Source organism: Lathyrus oleraceus, chromosome 3 (genome assembly GCF_024323335.1).
Source record: "Lathyrus oleraceus cultivar Zhongwan6 chromosome 3, CAAS_Psat_ZW6_1.0, whole genome shotgun sequence".
NCBI lineage: Eukaryota > Viridiplantae > Streptophyta > Magnoliopsida > Fabales > Fabaceae > Lathyrus > Lathyrus oleraceus.
Window position 1 is genome coordinate 387,724,243 of NC_066581.1, and position 23,251 is coordinate 387,747,493.

The 23,251-nt window shown below is 43.0% G+C and overlaps 1 long non-coding RNA gene across 2 annotated transcripts; it reads right to left on the reverse strand.

The window, feature by feature from the left end:
- Positions 1-5,659: 5,659 nt before the first annotated feature.
- On the reverse strand, positions 5,660-22,628 carry LOC127127869 (uncharacterized). 2 transcript variants are annotated; one of them, XR_007805495.1, is made up of 2 exons: positions 21,858-22,628; positions 5,660-6,115 (listed from the first exon to the last, which is right to left on the reverse strand). It is a non-coding gene; the product is annotated as an uncharacterized LOC127127869 (long non-coding RNA). The 2 variants fall into 2 exon arrangements; XR_007805494.1 differs by lacking the exon at positions 5,660-6,115 and adding an exon at positions 21,292-21,747.
- Between the last annotated feature and the right edge of the window lie 623 nt (positions 22,629-23,251).

Consider the following 23,251-nt stretch of genomic DNA (forward strand, 5'->3'; position numbering starts at 1 on the left):
AAAAGGGAGGCATCACAGTCGTGCAAAACGATAAAGGTGAACATGTAGCAAAACGTTTAGAAGGAGGATGGCGGATGTGTATAGATTATAGAAAATTAAATAAAGCAACTAGGAAGGATCATTTCCCTTTACCATTTATTGACCAGATGTTGGAGCGTCTAGCCAGACACTCTTACTTATGCTATCTAGATGGATACTCTGGATTCTTCCAAATACCTATTCACCCCGAAGATCAAGAAAAAACTACCTTTACATGCCCTTATGGAACTTTTGCCTACAGACGAATGTCGTTCGGCCTCTGTAATGCTCCAGCTACTTTCCAACGCTGCATGATGTCAATCTTCGCAGATTACCTAGATGGGATCATGGAAGTGTTTATGGACGATTTCTCGGTTTGCGGATTTGATTTCCATGATTGCCTTGCTAACCTTGAGAAAATCCTGGAGAGATGCGTGGAGGTGAACCTCGTGCTAAATTGGGAGAAATGTCATTTCATGGTAACCGAAGGAATAGTTTTAGGACATATAGTCTCCGAAAAAGGTATAGAGGTAGATAAAGCTAAAATAGAAGTTATAGAAAACCTAAAACCACCAAAAACCATCAGAGAAGTCTGAAGCTTTCTTGGACACGCCGGATTCTACCGGCGTTTTATTAAGGACTTCTCCAAAATAACTAAACCTTTAACTGGACTTTTAATGAAAGATGCTGAATTCATTTTCGACGAAAAATGTTATGACGCATTTAATCTTTTAAAGCAAGCATTAGTATCTGCACCCATTATGAAACCGCCCGATTGGTCGGAACCTTTTGAGATAATGTGCGATGCTAGTGATTATGCAGTTGGAGCCGTTCTAGGACAAAGGAAAGATAAAAAATTACATGCCATTTATTATGCCAGTAGAACCCTAGATGCTGTCCAACTTAACTATGCAACAACTGAAAAAGAATTACTCGTTGTAGTTTTCGCTATGGACAAATTTAGATCTTATCTAGTAGGAGCAAAAATTATAGTTTACACCGATCATGCTGCCATTCGTTACCTATTAAGTAAAAAAGATGCCAAGCCCAGGTTACTCCGATGGATTCTATTACTACAAGAGTTTGATTTAGACATAAGAGATAAAAAAAGGCACTGAAAATGTAGTAGTTGATCACCTTTCTAGGCTAGAACATCTAAAACCTGAACTAATACCCATAAATGATGATTTTGCCTATGATAGACTGATAGCTAGAGTAGAAACCATTGAAGATGATAACCTAGATCCTTATGAGCACCCCCAAAATTCCTTAGCAATAAGTAACGTACCCTGGTATGCAGATTTCGTTAATTACCTAGCTGCTGATATAGTACCCCCTGATCTTGACTACCACCGCAAAAAGAAATTCTTCCACGATGTGAGAAACTTCTATTGGGACGAACCGCTCCTTTTCAAAAGGGGTAAAGATGGCATTTTTCGCCGTTGCGTTCCAGAAGAAGAGGTAAATAATATTATCGAGCATTGTCATTCTGCACCCTATGGTGGACATACGAGCACCTCTAAGACATACGCCAAGATTCTTCAAGCTGGCCTATTCTGGCCTACCATGTGGCGTGATGTCTATGCTTACATTGTCAAGTGTGATAGATGCCAACGCACTGGAAACATTTCAAGGCATGATGAAATGCCTCTAAGAAACATTCAGGAAGTAGAACTCTTTGACGTATGGGGTATAGATTTCATGGGACCTTTTCCACCATCCTTAGGAAACAGGTATATCTTAGTAGCTGTAGACTATGTGTCTAAATGGATTGAAGCTATAGATGCACCCACAAACGACACTAGGGTAGTAATCAAACTATTTTAAAACTATATATTGTCCTAGATTTGGAACACCATGTTTAGTCATAAGCGATGGAGGATCACACTTTATATCGAGAATATTTGACAAACTTTTAAGAAAATATGGAGTTAGGCATAGAGTAGCAACACCGTACCACCCACAGACTAGTGGCCAAGTAGAAGTATCTAATAGGGAGATAAAACAAATCCTAGAGAAAACTGTTTCTATTTCTAGGAGAGACTGGTCTCAGAAGCTTCAAGAAGCATTATGGGCTTATAGAACCGCTTTCAAAACCCCTATAGGAACTACTCCTTACCAACTAGTCTATGGAAAATCTTGTCACTTACCATTCGAGTTAGAGCATAAGGCCTATTGGGCCATTAAAACTTTGAATTTAGACTACCTAGCCGCTGGAGAAAAGTGTATCCTAGACATTCATAAATTAGAAGAACTTAGGCAATCTGCCTACGAGAATGCAAAAATATATAAAGAGAGGACAAAAGACTATCACGACAAAAGAATAGTAAAGAAAAACTTCAACACAGGCGATTCTGTTCTCCTTTTCAACACTAGGTTACGACTCTTCCCTGGAAAGCTACGTTCAAGATGGACTGGTCCTTTCGAAGTATCCAAGATTCTGAGATCCGGAGCCGTAGAAATCAAGAACGATACCTGTAGTCCATTCATTGTAAATGGACAAAGACTGAAGCTCTACGAAGGAGGAGACATTCCAGCATACTACTCGAGCCACACCCTGATTGATCCACCAATTCCCACTACAGGTGTATAGATTCGAATCGTCAAGCTATTGACGTTAAACAAGCGCTGCGTGGGAGGCAACCCATGGTTTTTCTTTCATTTTACTTTTTCGCATTTATTTAATTTTATTTTTATTTTATTTTGTCATATTTTTCATTAAGACTAAGATTTGAATGGTTTGCATTTTCAGGATCACTTTCTTAACTTTTACAGGATGCAGGGTTTTGATGACATGCATGTTGCCTATAGAGATAATGCTCAGAGGGAGCGATACATTGCTTTATATCATCGCCCTATGGCACCCACACGTTACCCTGATCAGCATTGTATGGAGGCACTGAGTATCGAGCCTAGTATCCGATTCCTTAGCCACCAGCTTCACTGGGACAAGTTTGCTGATGACTTGAGTAACACATATAGGAACCTGACTTTGGAGTTCCTGAGTTCATTCGACTACGACCCATATTCTGGACCAGATGGGTATGCTGCTTTCAGACTTTTCGGGGTTGAGTACTCCTTCAGCCAGAAAGAGTTCGACGACTTATTGGGTTTCCAGACTACTCTTGATGCTATCCCGGAGACACCTTTGGGATATTTCCTGGGTAAGGAAGTGGAGAAGTTTTGGAGTGATATATCAGGTGGCAGAAGCCAAGATCCATCTACGCGGCTATCTTATGTCATACATAACCCAACCTTCAGATATTTTCATATGATATTAGCACATTCCTTCTTGGGAAGACCGGATGCAGAGACACTACTGGGTGAAGAGGAGATCTTCCTATTATTTTGTGCATCCCAGTCTCGCCCAGTAGCATGTGGGAACTTTTTATTAAACAATCTCAGCGGTATCTCCAGATCCACCGAAGGAGTCATCCATGTTGGTGGAATCATCACACAGATTGATGTCGCTTTAGGTCTGTCTCGCAAGCTGTTGCATCTTCGGACCTACTGTGGATACACTACCATGGACATGGATTTCTGTTTTGACCAGAGGATTGATGAGGAGAGCCTCTTTCCACCCATGTCAGTTCCGATTGCTATTCGACAATGAGGCTATTCACTATTTCACACTGCCAGACCCTATGATGACCAGTGTGCATGATCCAGCGAATTGGAGTTATGCTCTAGAGGGCCAGGGAGAGACCGTTGAGGAACCGAGATCACCACCCGCTGCTGAATACACACCTACACCACCATCTCCCAGAATCACTGTTCTCTCTAATAATCTTTCATTGCAGACACCCGACATCCGCACCCAGATTGCTGAGTGCCGTAGAGAGATTGCAGAGCTTACACAGGAAGTGGCGGACCTAACTTTACAGATGGGAGTGTCTGATCTCACCCATGCTACTGAAGCTGATTGTCTATATCAGGAGATCGCAGAGCTCAGGCAGGAGATAGTCGTGCTCCGTGGATCCACTCAGGCAGACGACACCCCTACTACCTGATCTCACCATTTCATTTCATTTAATTTCTCTTTTATATATTTCTCGTATTTGCATTACTCATTTTATATTATCGCATTTGAATATTATATAAACTACTACTATACATTAGTATTTCTATTTTTATCTATATATATTTTATATTTATTTCATTTGTATTTTAATTTTTCAGTTATTTTTATTTATATTTAATTTCTGTTTTTGTTTTTGTTTTTGTTTTAGTTTTATTTTTTATTTTCGTCTTTACTTTTATAAAATTATGCAAGTCAAAGAAACTAGGAGAATCGCAAGTCCAAATGCTATCCAGACCCCTCAAAGCCAAAAGACAAGAGAAGCCCAAACCAAAGGACCAAAATCTGGCCCAGCCAGATTTTGCCTTGTGGTGCCCGCCATAGGACCTGTGGCGTCCGCCATAGCGTCTGTAAATGATCGGGGCAGAATCCTCTTCTTTACCATTTTTGCAACTTACAACCTCCCAAACCCATTTTTTCACCTTGGAAAAAAGTCCTTGAACCCACAAAAAGTTCATACTTTCCTAACCATCATACCACACAAATCACTAATCCACTTTCCATTTTCGATTTCATTCGTCGGATTTTGTAAAAATCCAATCTTTTCACCAACCACTTTATCTTCTTCAAGAGAATTCAAATGGAGTTTAACGGACTCATTCTTCGAGGAGGGAAACCGGGGGAGAGACAAAGAAAAATTATTGAACGGTTGTAAAATCGGGAAATCCTCCCGACAAGGTATGTTGACGAAGACTGTCTCTACACTTTAGGTATCTACCATAGCATTTTCCATTTTTTAGACAACTTAGGTTTGCATAATTTCTTTATCAACAAAGAACCCACCTATGAGCGGTTGACAATCGAATTTTTAAGTTCCTTAATTTATATTGTCAACCCTAACACTGCTAGCATAGTCGGTGTAGCACCTCAAATTTGCACCCTACCATTTTGTACATTCATTTCATTTCTAGGTTAGTAACATTTGCATATCATCATAAGCATGCATTTCATCTACACAAGCAAGGTTCAACACAAGATGGCAGTGATTTGAATTCAGACCTTTATGCTTACACCTAGTGGAAACTAGAATTTCTCAGCAAACTTGGGGTGGCCCCAATCCAACCCTAGCGTGGAGATGCTTGGGTATTATGCTTAAATCTGATGTTAATAGTGGTTCTGGAGGGATCAAGACCCTGATTTAAAGGCCTTTACTTGGTCATGGTTCCATACCCTGATCAGGTCAAACTCCTATATTGTGGCCTCCTAATCCTAGTTCGGCTGGTACATCATCATTCAAAATGCTTGATCCCCTTGCCTGGTCAACTTGCATTCAGTAACTTCTTGGTCCTGGTTCATCCGGGTGGAGTTCTTGGTTGTGTTTCTATTTACCGAGCTCATGATCAATGGCTCTAGTGGTTGGTTTATGAAGGTTGTGGTTCAGCACATCTTGATCCTTTTTAAGTCCTTTTGTTTCATGTTTATCATTGGAGTGTCACTCATGATTAATTCGGTCAGTGTAATATCCATTTCACTCTATTTCAATACATGTTCAAAATTCATTCATTCATATAAGATAACTTTAAATTCATTTCAAGAGCCATTCAGTTCAAATACCAATCCAAGTTCATTCAAGTGAAGAAATTTCATTCATTACATGATCATTACAGGAAAAATACAAAGAATGAGTGTGTTGACCAACTGTTGACTTTGGTCAACTCTGACCAAAGTCAACCCAATCCCTAAACTCCTAAAATCCTAAATACCCATGAATCCTATTCCTAAGCTCTAAAAATTCCTACTTGGTCGTTGACATGTGCCATTAATGCTCCAAAAGGCCAAACTTGGTGTCATCCGTGTTGCATGCCTTACCCATACTCCCTCACGTGGATGCTCTAGCCAAATGAGGCATGCTCTTGAAACTAACCAAGCAAGGTTAGTATGCCCACACGTGCTGCAGAGCTCATGACCATATGCTATAAAAGAAGCATTGGCCAAGTCAGGAACAAATGATTCCCATGACCGCACCTACACCTGTTGCTGATCATGAACCAAGCCATGTGCTTCAATGGACAAAGTTTCCTGCTAAAGACAATAGCGCAGTCCGTTAACACATAAATCCAGTCATAATATTTCACAAACCTGGCAAATCAATGCTGCAGAATCTAAGCCAGGACAGTGATCTCACTTACTATGCAGAATCAGGTGAATCCAACAGTTGTCACCTTGTTGAACGAGCTATCATCATACCTAGCAAAACAGTGAACCACGATTCAATCACAAGGAAGAATTAGAATTGGACCATGGCCATGATACAAGAAACCGACATGACCTGATGTTGAGCTCATTCATGGAGTGTTCCACGAGTAGACTTGGAACCGAACAACGGGGGTATCTCATTTACCATGTCCAACCTGTCATGAAGTATTGCAGAATTTTGCAACACTTTGTTGCAATTTATTCTACGAATTAAACCTTGAATGGACATGCATCATGAACAACCTGCGTTTACAACAGCACCAACACCTAACAGCAACATTTATACCTTCATGTCAAGGTTAGCAAGCACGTGACAGCTGAGTTTCATGCTGCGGCAAGAGCAATAGGTGGTTGTGCAGTATATGTTAGTGATAAGCCAGGAAATCATGATTTTAAAATCCTGAAGAAACTAGTACTGCCTAATGGATCAGTCTTGAGAGCAAAATAACAGGTCCAATGTATACATACCAGAAGCTAGTGCATTCAAAAATGTCATGCTTCAAGGGTGAACTACAGTGCAGACCCGGAGACAATGATCATGTCCTGCAAAACAAAATTCAAACTGGTGATTATTCAAGCCACAGTCTAAATCAGTTTGGTTCAATAATAGTTATCCACATTTGAGATTGAAGGAAAATAGATTAGAAATGTGAACTTGAGGTGAATCTCACGTGACTTAATTCTTAATTCAAGACTTACCTTCATTTAAGTGCCAGCTGGACGAAAGAGATTGAGCTACACAAATCTCCCATTTGCCCCTTAGATCCTGATATATAAACTGCAATCATTGCCAATCATTGTTTTCAGAAAAATTTTCCCTCTCATTCCAAAATCGTTTGCCCTCAATCCTTCAACCTCTAACAAACTTTTCCAGATTCTTCTTCAACCTGTAACTAACCTTCAACCATGCTCATCATCACGATCCAGATTCTTCTTCTTCCTCCATCACCTAATCTTCTTCAACATCAACCTTCACCTTCCAATCCACACCTTCACTAAACTCCGAACTCCATGGCCAAATCTTCAACCACCACGGATCCGTAACCGTAATCTCCATCTTCACAAATCACCAAACCTTCCCTCAACTCTGAACCATTCGAACCTCACCAATCTTCACTCACCATTTTTAACTGCACGCAACCTTCCAAGAATGAAACAGAAAGAGAGATTGAAGAAGTAGCAAAAACCAAAAACCACAACTCCATAGCCAAAAGAGTTTCACAGAATTCAGAAAAACAAACTAAGAACGAGAAGAAGAAGAAGGATCATCGGAGCTTACGATTTGGCCGGACTTCGGATCGGATACAGATTCGTTCGAGATCTCGCGGAAATTACTCTGGATTCTTCGTTGATTCATTCTCTTCATCATAACCGCAACCAACCATAACCGTAACCAATCTCCGTTCACCGAACCACCTTCAACCGCTTCCAACCTTCCATCGCCGAGCCACCACAAGAAAATTCAATTTGTTCCTCAACGGAAGCATAACGGAAAGGAAGAGGAAAGCACAAGAGGATCTCGATCTCATCTTTTGAAAATTCGGTCGCGTCCGCTCTTTGTTCTTCACGCCGCTTCAGTCACCGGATCTTAGTTGCATCGCTCTTCGTCACTAATCGCGAGCCGCCTCTCTCATCTTCACCAACTGTACTGTCCATCTTCCTCAATCCGAAGCGGCCTCAGCTCGATCGAACCACAACAACGCGAATCGCAACAAGGCGAGAACAAGGAGTTTCGGAATCGAGCCGTGGAGATCTGAGCTTCGAGTTCGTCTTTGCCGCCGCGGGTAAGAGTGAATCACGGTAGCATTTTGTTTTGTTTGAAGTGGAGAGGTTGATTCCTGTTTCGGTAAAGAGAGGTTGAGGCCGTGAGGAGGGGTGCGCGATCCTATCGTAGCAAACCGCTGCCGGCATCGGCGAAAACCGGCACGGTCAGGTTCTTTGGCAGCGCGTTGTTTTTCTTTCTCTCCGTGGATCTCCAAACACGATGGTGAGTGAGGGAAGATGAAGTTTCTCTACAGTTTTCCTTTGCATGTGGAATTACAACCCCCGTCGCCACCTAGCAGGCCTTGTCATTGAAGCTTCTGGTGGGCCAACGACCTTGGGCCCAACCTCTGGAGTCTATATTCCAGGTTCTGCATTTTAGATTTGTGCATAATCTTAATTAATCTGTATGTTTAGTTTCAATTAGAAACATTAGAAATAATTAGATGTGATTAGGAGGTTAATTGTTTAGTTACTGTTACTGTTAATGATTAGGACATATTAGGATTAACTAGTATTTGTTAGAGTTAATTTAGGTTAATTAGTTTAGTTTGGAATTTTAGAGCTAATTAGTCATTAGAATTAAATAGAGTTTTAGGAATTATCAAACTTAGTTTCAATTAGAAACATTAGAAATAATTAGATTATGATTAGAAATAATTTTAGGAGTAGAGTATATTAGAAATACTGTTAGAAACATTTAATTTAGGATTAATCGAAAAATTGATTTTAGAATTAGTTAATTAGAATTAGTAATTTTGGATTAATTTTAGAGATAGGATAATATGTTGATTAGTATAATAAGATTTTTTTTAGATATTAGAATTAATAGAGGTTAGTTTAATTTTAGAATTCTAGATTTTAATTAGAAATTAATTTTAGAATTAGGTAATTAGATCATCAGAAAATAATTTTAGGATATATTAGGATTTTAGAATAATTAGAATTAGCTTAGATTTTAATTGTTTCAGATAGAACTTACCTAGAATAGAAATTTAATTCAAAATTAACCCCTAACTGTGAAATGACCATTCTACCCCTAGGCTTAGAAATAATTCAATTTCGCATGCTCCCTTAATTTTAGGACATGTTAGTATTTGATTAAATGAGCTTCATGTGGAGTTTGAGCTTCTGTTTTGGATTTTTTATCCTCTTTTGACCCTAGGCTTCGACCTAGTGGTTTGGACTTATCATTTGAATTGTGATTTCAGGTTCAAGAGTACATCTCCATGAGTGATGATGCTCCTTCATTTGAGCTTAACCATTTGTTGTTGTTGGCTAACAATTGTGTGTTTTGTAGGCCTTAATGGAGGATTCACTTGTGTTCATGGATTGCTCATTGTTGTCTGATTGGATTTGTCTGTTTGTGTGATATTGACTGTTGATTGCTAGTTTGAATTGTGTACTGACTGGTTAGCTATTTACACAGGTACCCTTAGTTGCTCAGTTCTCTTAAGAACTTGCATTGCTTTGCTTATAAGCAATTGGCATTGAGGTATAGAACCTTCTTCTTCATGTAGTCTGGAGACCCGGCCCGTTATTTGGCCGGGCAAATTGTCTGAAGTCCTCCTTAAGAGGCATTGATTGTGTATGTTTACCTTTGTCCCAAGCAGGAAAAGTCCTCATTTGAGGCAATTGGTGGAAGGTAGGGATAAGCAATTTATCCCCCACTATTCTGTGAGTCTTCTCCTTGCTCCCATTACATGGTTGTAGCATTGAGATCCAAACCCAAGATCTATCGAGTCTAATTGGGGAAAGAGTTCCATCTTTCTGAACTCCCCCACATTCTTATATTTACATGCTCTCTCTGACCAGAGATAGAAGCAATGAGGCACACCCCTCATCTCCTTTCATCAGCTTCACCTTAGCCCCTCAATGGCAAGGTTAAGAGCTAACCTGACCCCGATACAGAGGCTTGTTTGTTGAGGTTGATATGACCCCTCGACTAAAGCCTAGCCCTGATGTTTGAGCCCCTTGTTGGTGTGTTTATTTCATGCTGTATATGTTTGTGTGATGTGATTGTATCCCCTAGGTTTGCTAGACTCCGCGTAGTCTCGTTTGCATGACAATTAAGGTAGCACGGTTCCTTCGTATAGGACTTCCTTTCTTGCTTGAGCTTTCCTAAAACACAAACAAACACTATCCCCTCTTAAGGATACGTCCACTCCTTCTACTACAGGTGAGTAAGTCTCCAAAGGTCGAGCATCCGGTAGATTGCGTAGTGACGTCGTCCACTTAAAAAATACGAACCAACAGGAATAGTTTAGCCGAACTACGGCAACTCTGATTCTCATGTCCAGATGAGATACGTAGGCACGAGACGCGATGTCTTGCCGAGTTTGACTAACCACTAACACTAACTCTTTTCTCTCGCCCTCGTTGCGATTGAGACCTCCCCTTTCTCTTGCCCTTGTTGCAATCGAGACCCTTGCTTCCTGTGCAAGCCTTGTCTAGGATAGGTTGGCCCGCGTGCCATTTAGCTAGAAACCATAACTTAGGGTTGATTTTGCATGACAACATCTAGGCTCGAGTCGTAGTCTCCCTAGAGTTGTGTCTCCCTCTGTTATCTGGTTAGGCTAGAACCTTTGACCCTGCGTAGGGGAACTACATCGCCCTGATCCTTGTTCCAGACAAGGTATGTAGGCAGGAGATTGAGCTGATCTCTCCGGGCGCCTTTTTCTTTTATTGCGTGTGTTGTTTGACAAATGCTAGGCTCGAGTCCCCGACTCCTTAGCATGTTGTTGTCTGTTTGTTTGATTGTTACATATTGTTGCGTGTTCTGGGTTCGGATGCCGACATAATTCCATCAATTGGTTGTCGGGCTCCATGTTTGCCCTTTTGAGTGTGTTTTGGGTTCGGATGCCGACATAATTCCATCAATTGGTTGTCGGGCTCCATGTTTGCCCTTTTGTGTGTGTTTTGGTTCGGATGCTGATGTAAGTCCATTGATTGGCATTCAGGCTCCACGTTTGCCTTTGCCTGTGTTTGTTTGTGTGCGTGTTAGCCGAGCTACGGATGCTCTGATTCTCCTTCGTCCAAAGGAGATACGTATGCATAGGATGCGATACCCTAGCGAGCATGTGTCGTTTCCCCAGTCCGAACTACTTGGACTCTGATGTCTGTGCATGATAGACTAAGTAGGCCCAGGATGCGATATCCTGCCGAGTCTCTTGTTTGTTTTCTCGTGTCTCCTTCAGCCTGTATAGATGTTTATGTGAGCAGTGTTTTAGCAACCATTTTCCTTCCTATTGTGCGTGGATCCCGTCGAGTACGACGGATGCGTAGGGGTGCTAATACCTTCCCTTCGCATAACCGACTCCCGATCCCATTCTCTTTGGTCGCGAGACCATGTCTTTTCCAGGTTTACTCTGAGCGTTTCCTTTCCCTCTTTTGGGATAAATAACGCACGGTGGCGGCTCTGTTGTTCTTGTTTCCCGCCGGTTTTTCGCGTAATGCGACAGCTGGCGACTCCACTGGGGATAACCAGAGAAGTTGACCTGTGCTGGTCCTTCTTCCCTAAGCGAGTCTCTCCTAGCGCTCTCTAGGTTAGGGCTTTGGTTGTTATATGCTGCTTTATTTATTGCATTCATTTGTATATATGTGCATTTATTGTTTGCATTTATTGTTTGCATTTATGTTTGCATTCATTCTTATTCATATGCTGTGCTGGCTGTGTTTCTCTGTTTGGGGTGGGAGTTACTCGAGGTAAAAGGCCCAATACCCAGGCTATGAGTGCAATCTAGGAAACTTAGGAATAGAGTGATTCATGGGAAGCGGGTGGTATGGCGCCACTTAGCGGAACATTGATATCACGAGCAGTTCAGACCCTGGTGGGATATTATCGGTGCATACATCGGGTGTGCACAGGATGATATTCTGCGAAAGGTTATTTATGCTGCGTTTCTTTCGACCTTACCCTGGCCTAGATGACACCCGTGAGTGGGAGGGAATGATTATTACAGGTACAGTTGCTGACTGGTTGGTGACTTGTTGGTGACTCTTGGTACTGATGGTGACTGTGAATTATGGACATTTATTTCTGGGACGCCGGAGTTCTGTCCGTGGTTTATCAGCGGGTTCCGTTTATTTCGGATCCCCGGGTTGATTTGAGAGTACTTGTTCAGAGGATCTGATTGTCATCCGTTCAGTGGATGTTCCTGTGATGATAGTGATGTAATCTCTGGTTCCGTTTATTTCGGAACTCCCCAAGTTGGATTTATGGTGACTCAGTTGACTGGGACTGGTTCAGAGAATGGGTCTTCAGATGACTTGGTGGCACAGCGACCTGCATTCATGCATTTGCATCGGTCTCATTTCACATTCATCTGCATTCAACTCATGTTTGTCCGTACTCAGGGTCCATTATTTGAAACTCAGGTTGAGAGACATCCAGATGTCATTGTTGATAAAGTTTTATCTGTCTCGATGAAACCGGAATCCAAGGACAGAATTTTCCTAGTACGGACAGACATTGCATGTGTGAGTCATACTAACCCGTTTACTGTTTTGTAGGTGTCAACCGGTGCGCATAGCTCGTTTACTCAGATATCCTGCTAGGGGCAACAAATCCGAACTGATGGATCCTCCCAACGCTGACATCCTCGAACTGAAAGAGATGGTGAGGGATTTGTTTAGTATTGTGCAAGGGCTTGCCCTGGGGTAGAAAGCCATGGCCGAGAGATTGGAAAGGATTGAGGGCTGGATGATCAAGGAGAAAGTTCAGGGAAAAGCTCCATCATCCGAAGTGACAAATCCATCTGACTCTGTAGTGAAGAAACTCTCTGGTAGTGGTCCGCTCAAAAAAGAGGTTGAGTCAAGCAGTTTGCCAGCAAAGAAAGAACGCAGTAAGGATCGTTATCATCCTTATGCTACTGCTGTAACCGTTCCTGTTGGTAATCCACTTGTACCACAGCAACAACTACCACCTCAACAGAAGGCACCGAGAGCTAGGAGCCAGGTGAAGAAGAAAAAGGAGGAGCGTCAGTTCGAGGAACCACCTGTGACCTACACCCTTTTGTTTAGGAGATTGAGGGATTTGGGGTTAGTCCGGCCAAGGATTTTGATTCCCATAGCACAACAGAAGAGGCCTGCACACTATGACGAGGATGCCAGGTGCGAGTTCCATTCTGAGGCACCCGGGCACAATGTTGAGGGTTGTAGGGCTTTCAAGCATGTTGTCCAGGACATGGTGGACTCCAAGATCATCAGCTTGGCACAGATCATGGATGGGGATGTCAACCCTGTACCCAGGAAGGGTCCTGTAAATATGAAGATGGTGAAAAAGGCCAAGAAAGGAATGGAGATGACTGAGGAAGATCAGTTAAAGGTTCCAATGGCTGTGGTCCCGAAACCTCTGATGCAGGATGGAGCTTTCCCTGTTGTTGATAATTGTTGCGCGGCCGTTGCCACAGAAGGGTGTGCATTGATAAGAGATACGACCCAGAGGATGAAAGAAGTGGAAATGGATAGTGAAATACTTGAAACGCCCAGTCAAGCAATCGAAACCGTCCAGGTGGAGAGCGCTCATGTTGTTGAGAAAGAGAAGAAGCTGTCCATTTCTTCCTATAAACAAGCTCTAGAGGTGGTGAAGAACAAAGAGGCCCGAGGCTGGGGAAGGATCATTGACATAGTGGTGAAGGCAGACATGTTTGGGATCGGTTATCCAGATCAAGAGTCGTCTAGACCAAACAGAGGACGTCGTCCACCGTACATCTTCGTCAGTGCAGGAATGCTGAATTTTGATCAGGCTTGTTCAGTGAGTGAAGAGATCGACCGCGACCGCGAGCTAGAGCTGTGGATAAAGTCGTGCGTACCAGGCAATTGGAAAGCCTCCAAAAGCATCACTGTCACTCATCCGGAAGTGTAGTATTTCTGTGTTTTAATGTTGTTTGCATGAAAGCCATACGTTTTGCCCGAAACGTACTGGTCCATTGTATGGGCCACCTCATGTGTTTCATTTTGCAACATTTTGCATCAGTAATAAATGGATGTTTTGTGGTCAAAAGCGGTGTTCCCTGTTTTTCATTTTTTGCAGTTTTAAAAAATAAAAATGGCAATGTTTTTCGTTTTTCTTTTGAACTTGTCTCGTTCCAACCACAAAAGTGATTATTCTCCTGATCTCATCGATAACAATTTGGTTACACCTCTGTATGACTTCGACACTCCGAGCTATCATGCCGAAGAAGAAGGCGAAGAAGATTGTGATCTGCTGGAATTAGCTAGGTTGTTGAAACAAGAGGAGAAGGTGATTCAACCACACGAGGAGCGAGTCAAGATGGTAATCCCAAGTACCGCCGAGGTCAGAAGGGAAATGAAAGTTGAGGCCGCTTCAGAGGCAAGTCAAGAGCAGAATGGTAGCCCTGTTGAAAGAGCAGGTTGATATCTTCACCTGGTGGCATCAAGCTACACCAGGGTGGAATACCCATGTCGTGGGGCACGAGCTACCATCGAGAGAAGACTATCCTCTAGTGAAGAAGAAAACCGGCGCCACGGATCAAAGGGCTACGGTGACTTTGTTTCATGATATGACTCATCGTGAAAGCGAATGCCATGTTGATGACATGATGACAAAGTCCCAAGCAGAAGAGGGGCATCCGGTGGATCTGGGGCAAATTGTTTGACCGGATCGAAACTACTCAGGCTGAGGTTGAGTCCGAACCAGTGCACTTGTGGAGTGTTGTCCGGTAAGTTGCCGAGGCTTATCGTGAACGAAAGAGGAGTCGAGGTCGATCCTGCTAAAAAAAAAAAAAAAAAAAAAAAAAAAAATAAGAAAAAAAAATAATATAGAAAAAGCCTGAACCGAAAAAAAAAAAAATCAAATGGTCAGGTGGAATGATGACTGCCAAGGGGCATGGAAAAATGAAAAAAGAATAAGTTGCAGGAACCTCCGATTCTAATGCCTCCCGTGGAAGAAACAACTGTTAATCTGGTACTTGACAGCCCTCAAGGGGTTTATAAGGTACGTACTGTGTCAGCATGACTAGTCTTGTCGAAAAGAGCACGCAATTTACCTAAGCAAAAAGTTTCTCGACTGTGAAACAATACACTCACTGCTTGAGAAAACTTGATGTACTTTGGCATAGGCTGTTCGCCGACTGAGACAGTGTGCTGATTCATACCGCTTTGTGGATGTCCAAAATGGATCTGATCAAGTATGCGCTCGAGAAGTCAGCTTGGACCGGACGGGTTGCGAGAGGGCGAATGGCGTCGACTGAATACGATATTCAGTATACCTCTCAGAAAGCAATCAAGAGGAGTACTGTGCGATTATCCCAGTAACCCATTGATGATTCCCAACCAAGAAAGCTTGGGGTCCCTGATGAGGACATCTCGAGGTGCTCAAATCGAAAGATTGAGAGCGACCGATCCCGGAGGAGGGGCCTGACCCTGAATCCGAACGGATTCTGATGTCCGATGGGGAGAGTTTAAAGTGAATGAGCTAGTGCTTCCCCGATAACATTTGAATGCACCAACGGTGGTGGCTGAGTACGAAGTTGGTCCTGAGTGTTGTACTTTAGTACGTGCATCCACTGGGGCAGCGCCTTCCTCATTCAGTATGGGATGGAAGTGATATTGCCTGCTGGAGGCCAGGTTTCATTGTGGAGAGTCCAGATGGATGAGAAGTTAGAAAGGGGCGAGTGGATGAGGACTCGGTATGACGCGTTGAGCTTGATTGAGAAAAGAGTTCGACAGTTACTTGTCATGGGGCAGTTGTACCCAATAAATGAAGCGTGTTGTTAACCGAGAAGTGCGACCTCGTGGGTAGCAGGGAAGAGATGTGGTGTTGAAAAGGATCCTTCCTCCTCAACGATCGTGGGGCAAATGGATAAGCAGTTATGAATGTCCATTCGTGGTCAAGAAGGTTTTCTCTGGCAAAGCTTTATTGTCGACGACCACGGATGACGAAGATTTTCCATCCCCTGCGAATGCGGACGCAGTTAGAAGATACTTCGTGAAAAAATTGACCCGCTGGACAAAAAAGAAAAAAGTTCAGGCAAAAAGGGGCATCCCGACGAACCGAAAAAAAGAGAAAAGGTTCGGGCAAAAGTTAGGGATAATAAAAGAAAAGAACTGTACACCCGGCAAGTCGAAAACCCCGCAAGGGCGGCTTGGGCAAAAAAGGGTATCCCGGTGGGCTGAAACCCGAAAGGGCGGTCCAGGCAAAAGAGGGATTGAGACGAACAACTGCGTCTAGCATGACCGTTTGTGCTTTGGATCACAGCTAGTCTCCGGCAGAGATCGATTGGAAGCGTCTTGTTCAGAAGACAGAAAGTGCGGAAAGTCTTGAGGACATATGGGGTGTAACCGAGTTGGAACCCGATGAGATCATGGTGTCACATTGCCATTAGGATAGATTTTTCCTTTTGTGCGCGATCACCTCTTTTCAGGGATTGCTTCCTGTGTGTTGCTCGGTTCTGAGCCACCTTTTTGTTTCAGTCAATAAAATGCGTATTCAGTCAAATAGTTTTGTTTTTGTTTTCATTACCGCTTTGATTACGAAAACATCCGTTCGTTTTGATAAAGAATACTTGCATTTTGAAACATAGAGGTCCCTTCCGATGCATGCTCATAAGATTGAAATCTGGAAATCTTATTCGGAAGTTGGAGTGACCAAGATGTTGAAGTGTTGGCACGCCTGGGGCACGTTTTTATCTAACAATCTCTTGTGCAGGTGCCGTTAGATATCTTCATTCGCTGGCAAGTAGTGATATGAAGCCTTTTGACAAAAGATCCCCACAGAGTCCAACCAGGGGCAAGGGATAGACGAACAATGAGAGGACGGTGAAGGATTACGACGACGATCCTGGAGGGTTAATCAAGAAGACTCTTCAAAGTCTAAAGACTGGAAAGTTTGTATGGATCCCAGGAATTTGATCTTCGTGGGATGGATCAGAAAAGTCTAGACGATTCTGGAAGTTCTCAAAAGCGAAAAGTCAACACTGTGGTAGAATGGTGAACACCAGTGTTCGACGAATCGAAGGGCGGCCCGTGTCCGATAGGCCGTATTTCCCCAATGGGTTTGAGAGTGTCATCTCCCTAGCAGATTCGAGATCGGTGCCTCCTCAGTAAGCCTGAAGGTTACCAAAGCCCCAGCGGAGTTGTGATTGTTTTCCAAGTCTGAAGCTGTCTTCCCAGCAGAGGTTGTATTGATGGTTTTCCCTCAGCAAGGTCCCCAAGAGGATCGGGTTCGGCGGGGCTATCCCCAGTAGAGATAAGCATGGGTTGCCTCCCCTAGCAGGGTAATCCCATGCAGTCCGGGTTCGATGGAGTTCATCCCCAGCAAGGTTTGTCTTTCCCCAGCAGGGTGGAAATTGACGTGATAACGAGATCTTCAGTGCAGTTATGGGAACTCCCCGGTGTTGTCTCTGGAGGAGACGTGTGTTTATGCATTCATCATTTAGATAAGCATAACATATTGTATCATTAGTGCGTGGCATTTCCATAATCATGGGGCATTACGCTAAAAAAAAACTCATGCATCTGCATTGCAAGCATATCCATTAGCCCGAAGCCGTGGTGACCAAGAATGGATTGTTGGAAGGAGTTTAGCCTTGCGCCTTTGGATCGATTTTCAGAATTGGGTTCCCCAGCAGGGTAGAAAGGTGTTTTCCCAACAAGTGACCCCGCAGGTGAGGGGGTATCCCCAGCATTGCTATTCCCAAATTGGTAGCATCTTGCCAGCTTGGATCTTTTTCCCTAGCAGATGTGGGTGTGTCTGATCTCTCCATGTAGAGTTGACCCTTTAAGCAGAAAATGTTTGTCATTTCCTTCTGCGCTCCCCACGAGTTGTGTCCTCGTGGATGACGGTTGTTTCCGTTCCCTCCCCTTGGGATGAGTTTTCCCTAGTGAGTTCTTTCCTCATTAGGATGTCTTGGTTCAGTTTGCCTTTTTGGATCGATCCTGAATCGGCTTCCTTGTGGCTGTCTCCTGTTTTTCCCTGGGGCATAAATGAATAGTCGCTCACTAACCGGCACTCATTCATCTTATCCTCAGCGGAATTTTTGGGCCTCTACCTACAAACCGGTAGTTGTAAGTCCTATCTTTGTGGTTTTCTACCTATTAGCTGGTAGTTGTAAAATCCCACTTTCTTCCCCTAGCGGAGGTAACCTTTGTGGTTCATCCTATTTGTTGGCCTCTACCCGCAAATCGGTAGTTGTAAAATCCCACTTTCATCCCCTTGGTGGAGTTAACCCTGTGTGCTCATCTTATTGATGACTGGTTACTTTTCCGTGGTTTTCTACTTGTCAACCGGTAGATGTAATCCCCTCTTTGCAGTTATCAGTACCCAGTTTGCGGTATTGATAGTCCTGTACCCTCTGGATACTTGCCTTGATCAAGCAGTATTGTCCCCAGTGGATATTCATTTCCTTTGGGTATTTGCTCCGAGTTAGCAACTTTATCCCTCTTTGATTGGTCATCTTTTGCATACCTAGTCCTGGTACCCCGATGCCTTTCTTTTCGGTCGTTTATCCATTTAACAACCCACCCGGTTATGGATAACCTTCCATGCGAGTATGTTATCTACGTTTCGACGGCTATAGATAATATATCTCATGCGCTCTTGGGTCGAAGTCGTCCTTCCCAGTTGAGTAAGATTCGTATTCCTTTGTTCGGAATCGAATGTCCATCCTTTAACAAGTTTGCCTTTGCACTCTTCAGGATGATGTCGGTCGATTTATCCATTTAACAACCTACAACCCGGTTATGGATAATCTTCCATGCGAGTATATTATCTACGTTTTGACGGCTATAGGTAATATATCTCATGCACTCTCTGGTCAGTCTTTTGATTGTTTCCTCCAGCAGAGTAAGATTCGTATTCCTTTGTTCGGAATCGAATGACCATCCTTTAACAAGTTTGCCTTTGCTTTCTTCAGGATGATGTCGGTCGTTTATCCATCTAACAACCTGCAACCCGGTTATGGATAGTCTTCCATGCGAGTATATTATCTACGTTTTGACGGCTATAGATAATATGTCTCATGCGCTCTTGGGTCGAAGTCGTCCTCCCCAGTCGAGTAAGATTCGTATTCCTTGTGGAATCGAATGTCCATCCTTTAACAGGACTGCTTTTCTAGCCCTCTTCAGGATGTTGAGTGTTTTGGAGCACAAACCAATTCATGTTTGGTCGGTCACCCGTTTCATACCTACAACCCGGTATCCTTGGTGTTCCTTCCTGTTTGCTCGCTGTCGTGACCTTGTTCCCCAGTGAGATCCCCTGCAAGTGTGTAGCCTTGCCCAGACATGTAGATGTCAGTATCCTGTCAGCACCCGCGTGTGTTGTTTCTTTGGGGTCGGTAAACACCATCTTTCGGTGCTTTCCCAGTCATGCGTAGTGTCTGGTATTCTTTGGTGTCTGTAAACATCATCTTTCGATGTTCATAACGTCGTCCCTTCCCTAGTGAAGTTTCCTCCTCTCCGTTGGTGTCGATAAACGTCGAGTTTTTCCCAGTTATCCGCTGATAATTTGGTTGTTTTCACTCTCCCTAGAAGAGTTTCCTCCTCTCCGTTGGTGTCGATAAACGTCGAGTTTTTCCTAGTCACCCGATGATGTCTAGTTGTACCCTTCCCCAAGTGGATCTACCTCCCCGTTGGTTTCGATAAACGTTGTGTTTTTCTCATACGTCCATGAACGTCTGATTGTATACCTCATTCCCAGTCATTCATTAATGTCTGGTTGATTCCCCAACCAGAATTTCCAGTAGACGTCCTATTCGGTTTCCGGTTGTGGTGCCTTTCCCTCGTGAAGTGGCTTTCTCCTTCTCCCTTTCGTCCTATGACGTCTTGGCTGAGTTTCCTCCTTCTCCGTTGGTGTCGATAAACGTTGAGTCTCCCTTTCATCCTATGATGTCTGGTTGAGTTTCCTCCTTCTCCGTTGGTGTCGATAAACGTCGAGCTTCTCCCTTTCGTCCGATGACGTCTGGTCGAGTCTCCCTTTCGTCCTATGACGTCTGGTCGAGTCTTTCCATTCATCCTATGATGTCTGGTTACCTCTCCGTTGGTTTCGGTAAACGTTGAGTTTTTCCCCATTTCGTCCGCTGACGTATGGTTGTATCTCTCTTTCCATTCATTCATTAATGATTGGTTACCTCTCCGTTGGTTTCGGTAAACGTTGAGTTTTTCCCCATTACGTCCGCTGACGTATGGTTGTATCAATATCCTTCCAGTCATTCAATAATGATTGGTTACCTCTCCGTTGGTCTTGGTAAACGCTGAGTTTTTCCCTATTCGTCCTATGACGTCTAGTTGTACCTGTCCCCATGTGGATTTACCTCTCCGTTGGTCTTGGTAAACGTTGAGTGTTTCCTAGTTGTCCGTTGGCATCTAGTTGAGATGATTTCTGTTCCCATTCGTCGTGTGTCGATGTCTGGATGTGGTTGTGCTTTGGAAAGAAGAAAAACAATAATAAAAGAGACAAATCCCAGCATTGTGCAAATTCTACGGTTCTTGGTATTCAATCCCTGTTTACCCTGAAAGTCTGACAGCCGTTGCTATCATCCATTCGGGTTCCCAGCTGATTGAATAGGGGCAGCTGTAGCACCTCAAATTTGCACCCTACCATTTTGTACATTCATTTCATTTCTAGGTTAGTAACATTTGCATATCATCATAAGCATGCATTTCATCTACACAAGCAAGGTTCAACACAAGATGGCAGTGATTTGAATTCAGACCTTTATGCTTACACCTAGTGGAAACTAGAATTTCTCAGCAAACTTGGGGTGGCCCCAATCCAACCCTAGCGTGGAGATGCTTGGGTATTATGCTTAAATCTGATGTTAATAGTGGTTCTGGAGGGATCAAGACCCTGATTTAAAGGCCTTTACTTGGTCATGGTTCCATACCCTGATCAGGTCAAACTCCTATATTGTGGCCTCCTAATCCTAGTTCGGCTGGTACATCATCATTCAAAATGCTTGATCCCCTTGCCTGGTCAACTTGCATTCAGTAACTTCTTGGTCCTGGTTCATCCGGGTGGAGTTCTTGGTTGTGTTTCTATTTACCGAGCTCATGATCAATGGCTCTAGTGGTTGGTTTATGAAGGTTGTGGTTCAGCACATCTTGATCCTTTTTAAGTCCTTTTGTTTCATGTTTATCATTGGAGTGTCACTCATGATTAATTCGGTCAGTGTAATATCCATTTCACTCTATTTCAATACATGTTCAAAATTCATTCATTCATATAAGATAACTTTAAATTCATTTCAAGAGCCATTCAGTTCAAATACCAATCCAAGTTCATTCAAGTGAAGAAATTTCATTCATTACATGATCATTACAGGAAAAATACAAAGAATGAGTGTGTTGACCAACTGTTGACTTTGGTCAACTCTGACCAAAGTCAACCCAATCCCTAAACTCCTAAAATCCTAAATACCCATGAATCCTATTCCTAAGCTCTAAAAATTCCTACTTGGTCGTTGACATGTGCCATTAATGCTCCAAAAGGCCAAACTTGGTGTCATCCGTGTTGCATGCCTTACCCATACTCCCTCACGTGGATGCTCTAGCCAAATGAGGCATGCTCTTGAAACTAACCAAGCAAGGTTAGTATGCCCACACGTGCTGCAGAGCTCATGACCATATGCTATAAAAGAAGCATTGGCCAAGTCAGGAACAAATGATTCCCATGACCGCACCTACACCTGTTGCTGATCATGAACCAAGCCATGTGCTTCAATGGACAAAGTTTCCTGCTAAAGACAATAGCGCAGTCCGTTAACACATAAATCCAGTCATAATATTTCACAAACCTGGCAAATCAATGCTGCAGAATCTAAGCCAGGACAGTGATCTCACTTACTATGCAGAATCAGGTGAATCCAACAGTTGTCACCTTGTTGAACGAGCTATCATCATACCTAGCAAAACAGTGAACCACGATTCAATCACAAGGAAGAATTAGAATTGGACCATGGCCATGATACAAGAAACCGACATGACCTGATGTTGAGCTCATTCATGGAGTGTTCCACGAGTAGACTTGGAACCGAACAGCGGGGGTATCTCATTTACCATGTCCAACCTGTCATGAAGTATTGCAGAATTTTGCAACACTTTGTTGCAATTTATTCTACGAATTAAACCTTGAATGGACATGCATCATGAACAACCTGCGTTTACAACAGCACCAACACCTAACAGCAACATTTATACCTTCATGTCAAGGTTAGCAAGCACGTGACAGCTGAGTTTCATGCTGCGGCAAGAGCAATAGGTGGTTGTGCAGTATATGTTAGTGATAAGCCAGGAAATCATGATTTTAAAATCCTGAAGAAACTAGTACTGCCTAATGGATCAGTCTTGAGAGCAAAATAACAGGTCCAATGTATACATACCAGAAGCTAGTGCATTCAAAAATGTCATGCTTCAAGGGTGAACTACAGTGCAGACCCGGAGACAATGATCATGTCCTGCAAAACAAAATTCAAACTGGTGATTATTCAAGCCACAGTCTAAATCAGTTTGGTTCAATAATAGTTATCCACATTTGAGATTGAAGGAAAATAGATTAGAAATGTGAACTTGAGGTGAATCTCACGTGACTTAATTCTTAATTCAAGACTTACCTTCATTTAAGTGCCAGCTGGACGAAAGAGATTGAGCTACACAAATCTCCCATTTGCCCCTTAGATCCTGATATATAAACTGCAATCATTGCCAATCATTGTTTTCAGAAAAATTTTCCCTCTCATTCCAAAATCGTTTGCCCTCAATCCTTCAACCTCTAACAAACTTTTCCAGATTCTTCTTCAACCTGTAACTAACCTTCAACCATGCTCATCATCACGATCCAGATTCTTCTTCTTCCTCCATCACCTAATCTTCTTCAACATCAACCTTCACCTTCCAATCCACACCTTCACTAAACTCCGAACTCCATGGCCAAATCTTCAACCACCACGGATCCGTAACCGTAATCTCCATCTTCACAAATCACCAAACCTTCCCTCAACTCTGAACCATTCGAACCTCACCAATCTTCACTCACCATTTTTAACTGCACGCAACCTTCCAAGAATGAAACAGAAAGAGAGATTGAAGAAGTAGCAAAAACCAAAAACCACAACTCCATAGCCAAAAGAGTTTCACAGAATTCAGAAAAACAAACTAAGAACGAGAAGAAGAAGAAGGATCATCGGAGCTTACGATTTGGCCGGACTTCGGATCGGATACAGATTCGTTCGAGATCTCGCG